Below are 12,768 nucleotides of genomic sequence, written 5' to 3' on the forward strand. Positions count from 1 at the left end.
ATAGAAGATATGACAGTAAGAAATCCGGACATGATGGTGGCCAACACAAATTCCTTCATTTTACGCGATGTGATTTGTGCCAGGAAAAGCCGACCACCAAAGTTGGGATTGACGATGTGCCAATATCTGTGGCGGACACAGAGACCGAGCACTCTCTTGTCCAAAACGGCTAACTTTGATCGTCTGTTAAACCAGAAAGAACCAGAGTCACAGACGGAAAACAACCACGTTTTCTGACTGGTAGAAGATTTGTCTTCATCACCGTCCCTCCAACTCCTCTTAAAGAAAAAGAAAAAAAGGAAAGAAAGAAAGAAAGCAGTTTTCGCAGAATGGTGAGAAGAATATGCAGACTAATTCTTAAACACAGACAAAATAAATGTAAAAAAGTTATGAAACAGTTTTGATTTGTGGGCAGTGATTTATTATTGTTGCTTACAGTCCAGCCATATCAGGACTGTAAAAAAAAAGAAAAAAAAAAGAAGTTCATGACAAATTATCCTAACATTTAGCTCCCTGTTTCATAACTTCGGGAAATCAGCCAGTGAACACTGTGCCCCTGATCTGGATAACTGCATTGGGCCCTATGGTGCATTATCTGAATATCAATTTCTAGCTCTAACATAAAACGTCAGCGAACGAAAAGACGCAGTCCATCATGTTTCTTATTCATTGCGGGGTTTAAATCAAAACAAAATGAGCAATATCCTTTGTAATGTCTGACATTCCGTCACTGACTCCAAACAGGAAGTCAACCAAGAAAATGTCCTTTCGGCTACCTAGACGTCGGAGATTACGTCGATAAAATTGATAACTATACTTACTGAATGTTGACAAGACCAAGTAGATCAACGTCGTCGTCCCTTGCGAACCAAGGATGCGAGGAGCACAGCAGCTCTCATCTGTCTTCAGAGATCTCACACGCGGTGCTTTTCAAGTCGATCTTCTCACGAACTCTAGGCTACAGCAGGAAAACCATATTTCGTACGATCTTCGAAGTCTAGATCTAGAGGGGAAAAAAGACAGAAATTGTACATTAAAATGGCAGTAGCTCAGAATGGAGTCGCTGCATGTCTTTTCCCTGTTATACTGTTAAATACGGCAAGTGATAAACAATATAGAAAGATGTGTCTTTTTTGACTCCCTTGTGTAAACAATGTGAGTCTATGTAATAACCTGGTGATCGGTTCTGTGAGTGTGTCTGTGTGTGCGTGTGTGTGGTAAACTTTAACGTCATTTTCTCTGGAAATACTTAGTTGACACTGTAATGTTTGTAAGATGGAAAAGTGGAAAAGCTTAAAGATGTTCTGCAAATGTTTGATGATGCTGTGGATTCACACACAATTGAAGACATGAGCGAAGACAGATGAAAACTTCTTAACTTTACTTAGAAACCACCGTTGGCGTTCAAGGCTACAGAGATCAAGCCCTCATGCAAGGGCAGTTATTCTTAATGATAATAAATTAGGTAGTATTAGTAGAAGTCACTTTTCTTGGACTAATACTTTAGATACATTACATCACCCCTTCCCTCGGATAAAAAAACCAAAAAACTTCAAACGCTTGGATTTTTTATATTTTAAAATTTTTTTTTAAATATTCAAAACTATCCACAGAAGGTCAAATACTCAATGTGTCTCTATAACAATGTAAAAAGTAGTTCACCCACTGAACAGTCAAGTGTTTTCCACACAAAAGTCTCATTCTCCATCTGCTCCAGTGTGATAAAATTAAAATATTAACTTGAATGGAACACATTCTAATAAAATGTTCTGTCCTTCTCTCTTACTACTATAACATGCAAGTTTTAAGTAAACTTTAAGATCAACATTAAAACAAGATAATTTAAAATACTAAAAATGAATCAAATTAATATTATTATTTTGCTGCTGTTTTTGTTGTTTTTTTTGTTTGTTTCAAACTTTTAAAGTCATGTTGGTGTGTTAGATATGAAATTTGATTTTCTTCCTTTCAGTATAGCTAGCAAACATGTGAATTGTAACGAATTATACTCAGAAAGGAGTATAAACTTAGGTGTACAGTTTGTGAGCTAGTCTTGAATTTTGTGTTGGTGACTTTTTAAGTCATGACAAAGTCATCAAAGCGTTTTGGCAATTTCACGTTGCGTGTTGGCCTACTCTTCACAGACACGGTCACAGGGGTCTGATTGTGGTGTGAGTAACTGTTAGGTGTAGCATATGCATGTGATGATTGGGAATGTGCAGGTTCATCTTCATTCAGTTCCACTGGCGGATCAGGTTCTGTCTCTACAACAGTGCGGTGTCTGGGAGATTTTTTGAAGAAACTGCTGTTGCGGGTGACATATTGTTGTCCTGAACAAGTCATTTGGCAAACACTGTAAGAACAAACTGCTGGGAAATGTTTATTTCAGGTGAAGGTAGGCGGCCGAAGGTGAAATCAGGCAGATAAGTCTTTGATTGCACTCAGACCTATGATGGATGATAAGCTATGTCAAAAGACAATCAAATTAGAACTATGACAGGAAGTGAAGTTAAAATGCTATCTGAAATCTGTTGCTTACCAAACACTAATCATACTGTTAATATTTGTTATTTGTATGAGAAAATAGTCACACTTAGCTACAGTCGGCATAAATCCCATATTTGTATTCTGTTCGCTTACAAACATTTTATTTAGGTTTCTGCCAACATTTGTAAATAGTATTGAGAAAATAGCTCCACATAATAAATAATGCTGCATTCAGTATTTGTTTCACTTGGGGGAATATAAACTGAAAATCACACTAACCTGCAGTCAGTTTACCACATGTATATATCTCACACTCTGTTTTACTCAGCTTAACATATACTGTATGCCTGCTTACAAACAACTGATTGCTGTAGGGGATATATTGTAATATTGTAATATCTGGTCAGCCATGCACATTAACTAATATAGATATAAACAGCTATGTTAGAATGATATAAAAATAAATCATAATTATGATTGATAAGAAAGTTAACATGCTGTCTAAAATCAGTAGTTCACCAATATTTGATCATAATTTCATGCTTATATTTGTGATTTCATGGGGAAATAGTCACACTTAGCTGCTGCCAGCATGATGTTTGTATTCTGACTGTTTACAAACATTCAATTTAAGTTGCAACCAACATTTGTAATCAATATTGGTAAAATAGCACTCCAGTAAAAAGAAAAGAAAAAAAAGTTATGGTTGCAATCAATATTTGTTTCAGTTGATTTGTTGGTTATCCCAGCACATTACTTCAGGATCAGTGAAATGTCAAAATTGCAGAACTCAAATATTTGATTTTACATATCCATGTATTTTTATGTCTATTGTTATTTATGTGCTCTCAGTGTCTACACAGTGAGCATGTGGATGAAGGAGTAAATGAAGGAATGACTGTGTGTGTGTGTGTGTGTGTGTGTGTGTGTGTGTGTGTGTTCAGTAGTATTTGTTTAAGTACTCAGTAGTGTGTGTGTGTGTGTTCAGTAGTGTTTGTGTGAGTGTTCAGTGGTGTGTGTGTGTGTGTGTGTGTGTGTGTATTGTGGGGATGAGAGTGTTGGAGTTGAACATGGAAATCTGTGGGGAAATGAGTGGTGCAGTTTAGCATGGAAATTGTGGGGAGAAGGGTGGTGGAGCTGTGCATGGAATTTGATTAAAGATGATAATCATCAAGACTGATTCATGTGTGTTTCATCACAGTTGCACTGATGATTAACTGTAAGTAAAGAATGATTTCATCTTATGGTGCAGCACACATGCATGTGTGCATACAGTACTCACTCATACATCATTGCAAGTGACATGCATTGATAAGTCTTCTTAAGACTCCCAGACATTCAGACACACCAGTCTGGTACAATCAGCTGACCTGTTTACCCAAAATGGATATGTCTGTACTTTCACCAGGTTAAAATATGTATTTCTTTTATGGAAACCTGTAAGTTCATTATATCTAACAACTGGCCAAAAGATTAACACATACATACCAGATTTCTCTTTCCTGCCATTTTTTAGAAACTGGTAGTGCTGTAAATTCTTTGAGTAAATATTTGCATTTATTTACATATGCATACCCCACCTCCCATTTTTCATTTCCTGTAAATTTGTCATTTTCCTTAAATCATAAATATATATTTCATTTGTTTATTGCTAATCAAATTTGGACTGTTTACAAAATGCAGTGTAAACAGGTCTGAGTCAAACACAGACTTGAAGAAAATCACTTCAGTAAGATATTTTCTTTTATTTTTTTTTGGTTTCATTCATTCATACCTAAATGCTAAATAATAAACAATTGTTTAAACAATCTGATTTATTTATAATGTGAGCACCATTTAGTTTTGGATGTTTTGTGTGTGTGTGTGTGTGTGTGTGTGTGTGTGTGTGTGTGTGTGTGAGCTACATCTGTATTGAAGTGCAGTGTCTATATTTACAAAGTTTTGATTTTTTTTTTTATCCATGATCAGTGTTATCTCAGCTGGTTTAAAGCATACTGCACCTCCCCACCTTTCTCCCTCAAAGAGAAGAAGAAAAAAAGAGAAGAAAAATCACAGCTACAATTCACATCAGTATGAAAAAAAAATATCAGGACCATTCAAACTCCACAATTCCCAATAAGAAAGCTATAAAAAAAACAACTCTTCATACACAGATGATAATCTGACTGTGTTACACAATTTGTCAATACCAATGATCCTTCTGAATCAATGTGCTCTCAACTAACACACACACACACCCACTACAAATTGACACCCACTACTGTAAGCCCCCTTCAGTCTAAATTTTATGACAAAAGTCTTCAAGACCCTAATAAGTCATCTTTCACTGTGTCATCAGTGTCAAATTGGTGAAAAGGGGGAAACAAAGCTGTCAGATCATTACATACTTTCACTTCTAAATTTGTTAAATTTAGTAAAATTACTCAATTTACTGTCTGCAGCATTGGTTTCCACTGCTGATGCAGAAGTAGCAGTGATGTCTTCTTGGACTTGCACATCTGACAGCTGTGACAAAAAAAAGGAAAAGAATATATAATTATAGCTTGAATGTTATGACATTTGTTTTAGTTACACACTTTCAGTCAAACTGCATACAACCCACAAAATGTGTCAGATCTATTCACTGCGTTATGCGTTATGCGTGTGCAGAATCTCAAGCCAGTGAGTTGTTTAAATTTGCAAAAATAACTATGCCTTATCTATCTATCTCTCTGTGTGTGTGTGTGTGTGTGTGTGTGTGTGTGTGTGTGTGTAAACATTCACATTGCCTGTGGAAGTAGCAAGGATCTCACTGTCTCAGTATCACTGTTACAACACTTTCTGAAAATGTGCAAGCATCTCCACTTGAAAGAAGTATGCGCTGACAAATGTTGTATAGTGCAAATGCTTTGTAGTGTTTGTTTCAGGAGTACACTAGTCAGTTTTGTACTATGTGTCAGAGATGCATATATCTGTGCTGAATAAAAATCACAGCTAAGAATGTGACCACACACACACACACACACACTCACGCGCACACACACACACACACACACACACAAATCCAGTTGAATGATACAATATTGGTGACTGGAAGTTGAAAAAGACTGGCCAGCTGGTGTACTGTAATTCTCCGTTTTAAAGGTGAAATTGTGCTTTTGGATTCAAACATTAGGCAGATAAGTGTGTGTGTGTGTGTGTGTGTGTGTGTGTGTGTGTGTGTGTGAGAAATGAAGACAGTATAATCATCCCTCTTTGAGAAATCAGACCTGAAACATTCTTAAGCTTGGCTGTTGAATTGAAACAAATATATTTTGAAACATAAAAATGAATATTCGATTCAAAATGTCACATACCATGCTTGTTTTGAAGACCTTGTTCGTAAAAAGTAAAGGAATATCATCGCCACTGAGGGTTCGGTCCTTGGCTTCAGCTAGTTCACGAAGTGATTCTGAGATCGCCACGCTCTTTGCAATCGGTTTGTGGCTGGTTTTCGTTGCGATATCTTTTTTCCTTTTAAGTTCGAACAGCACACACGGTACTTCGTTCCTCCCGTGTTCCCCCAGACCGATTGTGAAACATTTACACAAGTACAATCGACGAACTCGCAACTTTCCCTTTTAGAGACGTCCCACGAATTCTCTTTCCGGCTTAATCAAGGGCAAATTACTCTAATTTTTTTTCTAACGAACAAGGTCTATACACGAGACGAAGAAGCCAGCTAAGTTTTATTCAAAGAGAGATTTGCACATTCAAAAAAATTACTGCATAAATGTCCCCAACAAGCATACAAACAAACAATGTCGATTTTCCAAGCACAATCTCAGTTTCATCACGTCGCGTTCTGCATGCACGAAGGAAGACAACTCTGACCTTTGCCTACTGTGCGTCTATTTATAGTAGTCCACGCGTTGAAGTCTGTAAAACATGCAATAACTAGATTTGAAAGACGTATTAAGTTTTATAGTAGTCCAAGCGTAGAAGTCTATAAAACATGCAATAACTAGATTTGAAAGATGTATTCAGTTTTTCTTTACACTAACATAATCTTTAATATACTGTCATATCATTCAGAGGCCTAGTACAAAAATATGCTAAGCAACTCCAAGCAGACAGCTTGTCCAAAAATAGCTGTTGCAGTATAGTCCATTCAGTTGAACATGCAAGTGGTCGTGCCATGGCTGACTGACGTCACAAAGTAACCCATATGAAATTAAGTGGAACAGTTCTGGAAATGCGTACCACTGGTTTAGGGATTCACGTTTGTTTGTTTTTTTGGGTTTTTTTTTCCACAGTTCAGAAAAAGCTATAGTGTGTAACAAATCCGCTGTATACTTACTCTCATCAGACGGTAGAAATAGTTTGCTAGTATTGTTGGCTTTTGGGACAAGGTGTAGCTTCGGCATTTAGTTTGACGCAGCATCTTTCTTACTCAGGTCAGTAAAATCCTCGACGTTCAACTTCAAACATCTCATCCTCTGACTGACCTTGTGGGTGATTAGCGACCTCTTATTTAGTGTTACCAGTGGGCCTGTCAACATATATTGATCCAAATAATATCTTCTGCTTTCCGTCAAGATTTATTCGTAGGATCAGTTGAAAATCGCATGCTTGAAACGGAACAGTTGCAACTGATGCTGCCCACGTTCCCAGTATTTCTCTCTTTTTTTCTCCACACACATATAGATCTAGATCAAATTCTGTGTGTGTGTGTGTGTGTGTGTTTGCCAGATCCATTTCTTTTTTCTTCTTTGTTGGATTAATTAAGTGCATATCACAAGTGAGTCTTGAAGGCCTTGCCTCTCTTGTTTTGTTGTTGTTGTTGTTATGACGGACCATACACTCATGATCTGGACCTTGAAAAACGGGTTCCTCTCGATAGATTTCCACAGCGATAGATCCACGATACATCAATCTCAGCCACATCGATGGATTCCTATATCGACCGATACATCCAAAGCCTACATGTTAAAAACATCACTTTTTTTTCTCGTGTACCTTACTAGAAAAATAAAATCGGAGAGATGCCTGCTCTCAAAATAAGGCTGAGTGACGAGAGGTAAGCCACACACTTGCTTTCGCCTTCTCTCTCTTTCTCCACTGAGAGAGTGCACGCATGCACACACACACACACCACACACACACACACACACACAGATATAATATATATCATACATAGGTTGTACGAAAAGTCTGCACGGTCTTTGTCCACTCAAAGAAAGACTGACAAGGCAAAAGAGTTATTTCACTGTTACTACAGAACAATAAATCACAATGTGTCCATAAAATTTACATCGTCTAGTTCCAGCTCTAGAATCCACACGAAAACCGTATTCAAGACGGAGATCTATCGTTGCGAAGATCTATCGATGTGCAGATCTATCGAAATCAAGAGGCAATGCCTTCGTGGCTTCCGCATTGCGCACTTCAAACACTCAGATTCCATGGGATGAAAGCTAAAAACGAGACTACAAAATTAGCACTTCCTGCAAACATGAAAAAGAACGAAAATGACCCAGACACGGACTTTGGGATTCTCTTTCTATCGTCCTTTGTCAGTCGCTTTGATGGTAGGTCACGGCGAGAAGACGTAGGTCGTAGGGTTGCGGACACTGAATATCGTCGGTACTGCCGTGTTGAGGACACCAAGTTCCCAGTGCCTTCTTTGTCACATTCCAGAACTGTCTTCGATGTGGTATTGATTAATGATATGAAAGAAACAGTTCCTGCTGACCGGAGACGATCACTTTTCCGACTTGGAATATTGAGGCTTACCCTCTCGCCGGTAATTTTGCCGCACCCATTGTTGTTCGCTCCTGTAAGCTTCAGTTTCAGTTTCAGTAGCTCAAGGAGGCGTCACTGCGTTCGGACAAGTCCATATACGCTACACCACATCTGCCAAGCAGATGCCTGACCAGCAGCGTAACCCAACGCGCTTAGTCAGGCCTTGAGAGAAAAAAAAAGAAAAGAAAAAAGAAAAAAAGGGGGTGAATAAATAATAGATAAATACATTAAAAAAAACCCAACTACTACCACTACTAATAATATGTATAAGGCGCAAAAACTTGATGAAGTCAACTATAAGCGTACATATATAAATATATGATAATTATTATAAAAAAAAAAAGTAGTAGTAGTAGTAGTAGTAATAATAATAATAAATTAATCAAAAAAAGAAAAAGGAAAAAAAAGACAACAATGATGATAAATAAGCAAATAAATGTAAAACATGGAGACACATACACCCACATATGCATAACAGATTTGCACTAAACATGCAGTTTCACAGATATGAAAGCACAGTCAAATACACATAAACGTACATGAGCCCCAACACACACACACACACACACCACACACATTACCCTGCACCTCCTCTACCCCCCTCCTCCACACACTCATTTCTAGGCTACGTATCGCAGCTTCCACGGCACACACACACACAGATGAACACTTACTTGTACAAGCACACACACATACGCCCATATCCCCCATCCCAACCCCCACACATATATACAAAGATATATATATATATATATATATATATATATATATATATATATATATATATATATATATATACACACACACCCGCACGTTCCAATATTCCGTTGCTCCCACATTGTAGGCATGCATACACCCACATACCTCATCCTCTAAAGAAAAGGAAAAAAACATGTGGAATGCCGCCGGTTTAATGCACGTGGGCACACACACACACACACGCACGAACACAAATACATATGCGTGTGCCTAAACACTGACTATTATCAAATTCATTACGGACCAAGTATTGTTCTAATGTCAAGTGTATATGCTTTAATAACCTGACAATTGAGCATATAATTTTTCACTGTAGCTTGATGAAGCCTTTTGTACACGAAAGTGTGTCTTCACAAGTGACTGAGAACGTTGATGTTTTTGACTTTTTGCATTCATTATCAGTTGTTTCGCTTGTCAGTTTAACGACTTCTCTTTTACGAAGTCCTTTAAGTAATTTCCTGTAACTGTATTTAGAGGGTTTTTTGTTTTTGTTTGTTTGTTTGTTTGTTTTGTTTTTCTTTCAAATTTCACCCACATTTTTACCCTCATTTGCCCAGTTTCCCCAAACCCTCCATTCATCCACATCTCCCACCCCTTCTAACCGATAATACTCAGATGTATTCATAAATACTTTTACAAAATGTCTTCAATCACCGATATGTGTGACGGGACATTAAACAAAAATTCCTTCCTTCCTAAACACTGACACACACACACACCCTTCCACAACTTCACACACACACGGCACATGCACACTGATGTACGGCGCACGCACACTCACGCGCACACTTCTTCCGCAAAATGCTTTCTGTTGTTTTAAGGTACACCTGATTCAATCGAACCAGAGGTGAAACGTTAATATTCTTAGCTCCTAATTGACGTTCTTCACATTTCGGGAAAGAAAATTGTCTCCGCACTTTCTTCAGAGGAAACTAACCCGTTTGAGTTGCGCTGGCACCAAGCATACCACCACCTTTCATCTCCGCCATTTTTCTCCACCTGCAACTTTTTTTTCTTTTCTTTTTTGCTGTTGCAAGAGGGGGCGATGGTGCCAACGATGTGCCGCCGCTCACGGTGCAGCTTCATCGAGTGTGAGAGTGAAACGTCGCTTTTCTCCATCGTTAGTGTAGATTATTATGTGAGATTTCGGTAAATGGGCACTTCCACCCAGCTGATCTGATGTCAGACTCAACACGAGATTACAAGTTCAGTTACAAAAGCAGCTAAGTGTTTGTTTCTTCTTCTTCTTCTTCCTTTGCGGCAGCGACCACAATCAGCTAGGTGATTATTCTATTTGTATGAGAGCACCATCTACATGGTGTCAGAACTGCTAAAAGAACCACTTACCTGCATTTTCTGAAAGGCCCACGTCTCAGGCAGCAGGTAAAATCTTACATTTTACCGAAATCAATGCAAGCGGCGGTTGCTCAACTTCGTTTTTAGTGGTAGTGACGTCCTCCGACACAGACAACGCAGTAGCGACACAGAGACACTGACATTTTGTTTGTTTTCACAGTACGTGGTTTAGTGGTACGTACACGTCAGCAAGTCCACAATGGAAGGTCTCAGACAGCCACAAACCGTCTTTTGAGGGCAACATCGCAGACAGTCAGAGAACATTTGAAGCAGAATTTGACATTTTTGTAGAAGCTGCCTACAGCGACAAGAATGAGCACACGAAGGCGTACATTTTGCTGAATCTGGCTGGAAAGGATGCCATTGAGAAGGAAAAGACTTTCACTTATGCTGCAGAAGTGAAGAATGACATTGGTGACGTCACACAAGCTGTTGAAACACGTGAGAGCGTGGCTGTGTTGACAGCAAAGTTTTGTGGGCTCTGCAACCCGCTGACCAATGTCATCATTGAGAGAAACAAGTTCAACACCAGGTATCAACAGGCCAATGAACCAATACAGAGTTTCATAACAGCATTGAAGATTCTGGCAGACACCTGTGAATTTGGCATACCCAAAGACTCTATGATACATGACAGAATTGTTTGAGGGGTGATGTCAGATACTTTGCGCAAACACTTGCTGAAAGAAAGAGATCTGACTCTCCACAAGGCAGTCCAGCTATGCCAGATACATGAAGCGGCAGAGAAACACACTGAGCAGGTGTCAGAAGACCGTGAAGTCAGCGCTCTCTCTCAAAAGGCAAAATCATCATTTCAACGACCGGACGGAAAGACATGTGACTACTGTGGATGCCAACATGGTCCAAAGAAGGAGAATTGCCCAGCCTATGGAAAGAAATGTTCTTCATGCATGAAGATGCACCACTTCGCGAAGATTTGCACCACTTCGCGAAGATTTGCAAATCATCAAGAAGAAGTCAGATTTCCCGATGGAGAGCACAGCAGCATCGCACTCCCTGGAGGAAAGCTCTGTTCCAGTTTCAGAGCTGAAGTCCTGGCCATCAAAACAGCAGCAGAATTCCTCTCCTCCTGTGGAAAGCCCCTTGGCAGCATCTCCATCTTCACTGACTCCATGTCCACACTCCAGGCCCTTGACTCCCCTGATCCTGGTCCACTGATCCAGTCCCTTAAGGCCTCCCTCACAACCCTTACCCAAACAGCCCCAATGACCCTCCAGTGGGTGCCTGCACATGTAGGCCTCCCAGGCAATGAACGTGCAGACCACCTCGCTAAGGAAGGAAGCCAGCTCACACAGCCAACCATTCCTGCCACGTATGAGGAAGCAAAAACTCTCCTCCACAGCAGATTCCGAAGAGGCTGGGTCACCCTGAACGGAGGCTACCAGGCACACCAAGATCCCATCAGGACACTGGAGAGAAGACACCAGACTACCATCTACCGCCTTTGCACAGGACACTGCGGCCTCCGAGCACACCTGAAGAGGATTGGAGTGGCAGCCACATCCCTATGTGATTGCGGCCAGGCTGACCAGACCCCATCCCATATTCTCCAAGACTGCCCCCTGTATGAGAAGATGCGGCAGCAGTCCTGGCCTGGGGGTGCTGACCTCAACACCAAGCTCTGGGGGACGGCAGCCGATCTTCAGCGGACGTCCGAGTTTGTGGCATCCCTCGGACTTCGACCCTGACTGCGTAGCTGTCGAACACAAAGAAGAAGAAGAAGAAGAAGATCAAGAAGAAAACCAGACAAGACAAGAACTGTCAATGCCATCAGTAGAGATGACTCCAGTGTGGAAGAAGACCCAGTAGAAGAATGGGAAGTTCATGCACTTGCTCATGCACCAGTTCGCAACGAGATAGTGTATCAACGCACATTACATTGAACTGAAGATAGACACTGGCGCAAAATGCAATGTCCTGCCTCTGGACAAGTTCAAGATGGTCAAAAAGAAGGAAGTGATCAACAAGGCAAAAGCAGTCAACCTTGTTGCCTACGGCGGGGACGGATTTTCAACACTTGGCATAGTGGACCTTCTCTGCAAGAATGGCAAAATGACAGAGTTGATCACCTTTCAGGTCATTGACAGGCAAGCCACTCCTATCATTGGCCTGAATGACTCCCTGTGATTGAGACTCATTGAGCTTGATAAGACTGCATGAAGTGGGCACAGACACGGAAGACGCCTTCCGTGAACAGATGGTCAAAGAATATCCAGATTTGTTTGATGACTAGCTAGGGACACTCCCTCCGAGGTATGTCATGAGAATTGGCCCTCTCGTCGATCCTGTCGTCAAACCCGGAAGGAAAGTTCCCCAAGCCATGCAGAAGAAGGTCAAGGATGAACTTGACAGAATGGTGCAGAAAGACGTGGTCAAGTGAGA

This window comes from Babylonia areolata, chromosome 3, assembly GCF_041734735.1.
Source record: "Babylonia areolata isolate BAREFJ2019XMU chromosome 3, ASM4173473v1, whole genome shotgun sequence".
In the NCBI taxonomy this organism is placed as follows: domain Eukaryota; kingdom Metazoa; phylum Mollusca; class Gastropoda; order Neogastropoda; family Buccinidae; genus Babylonia; species Babylonia areolata.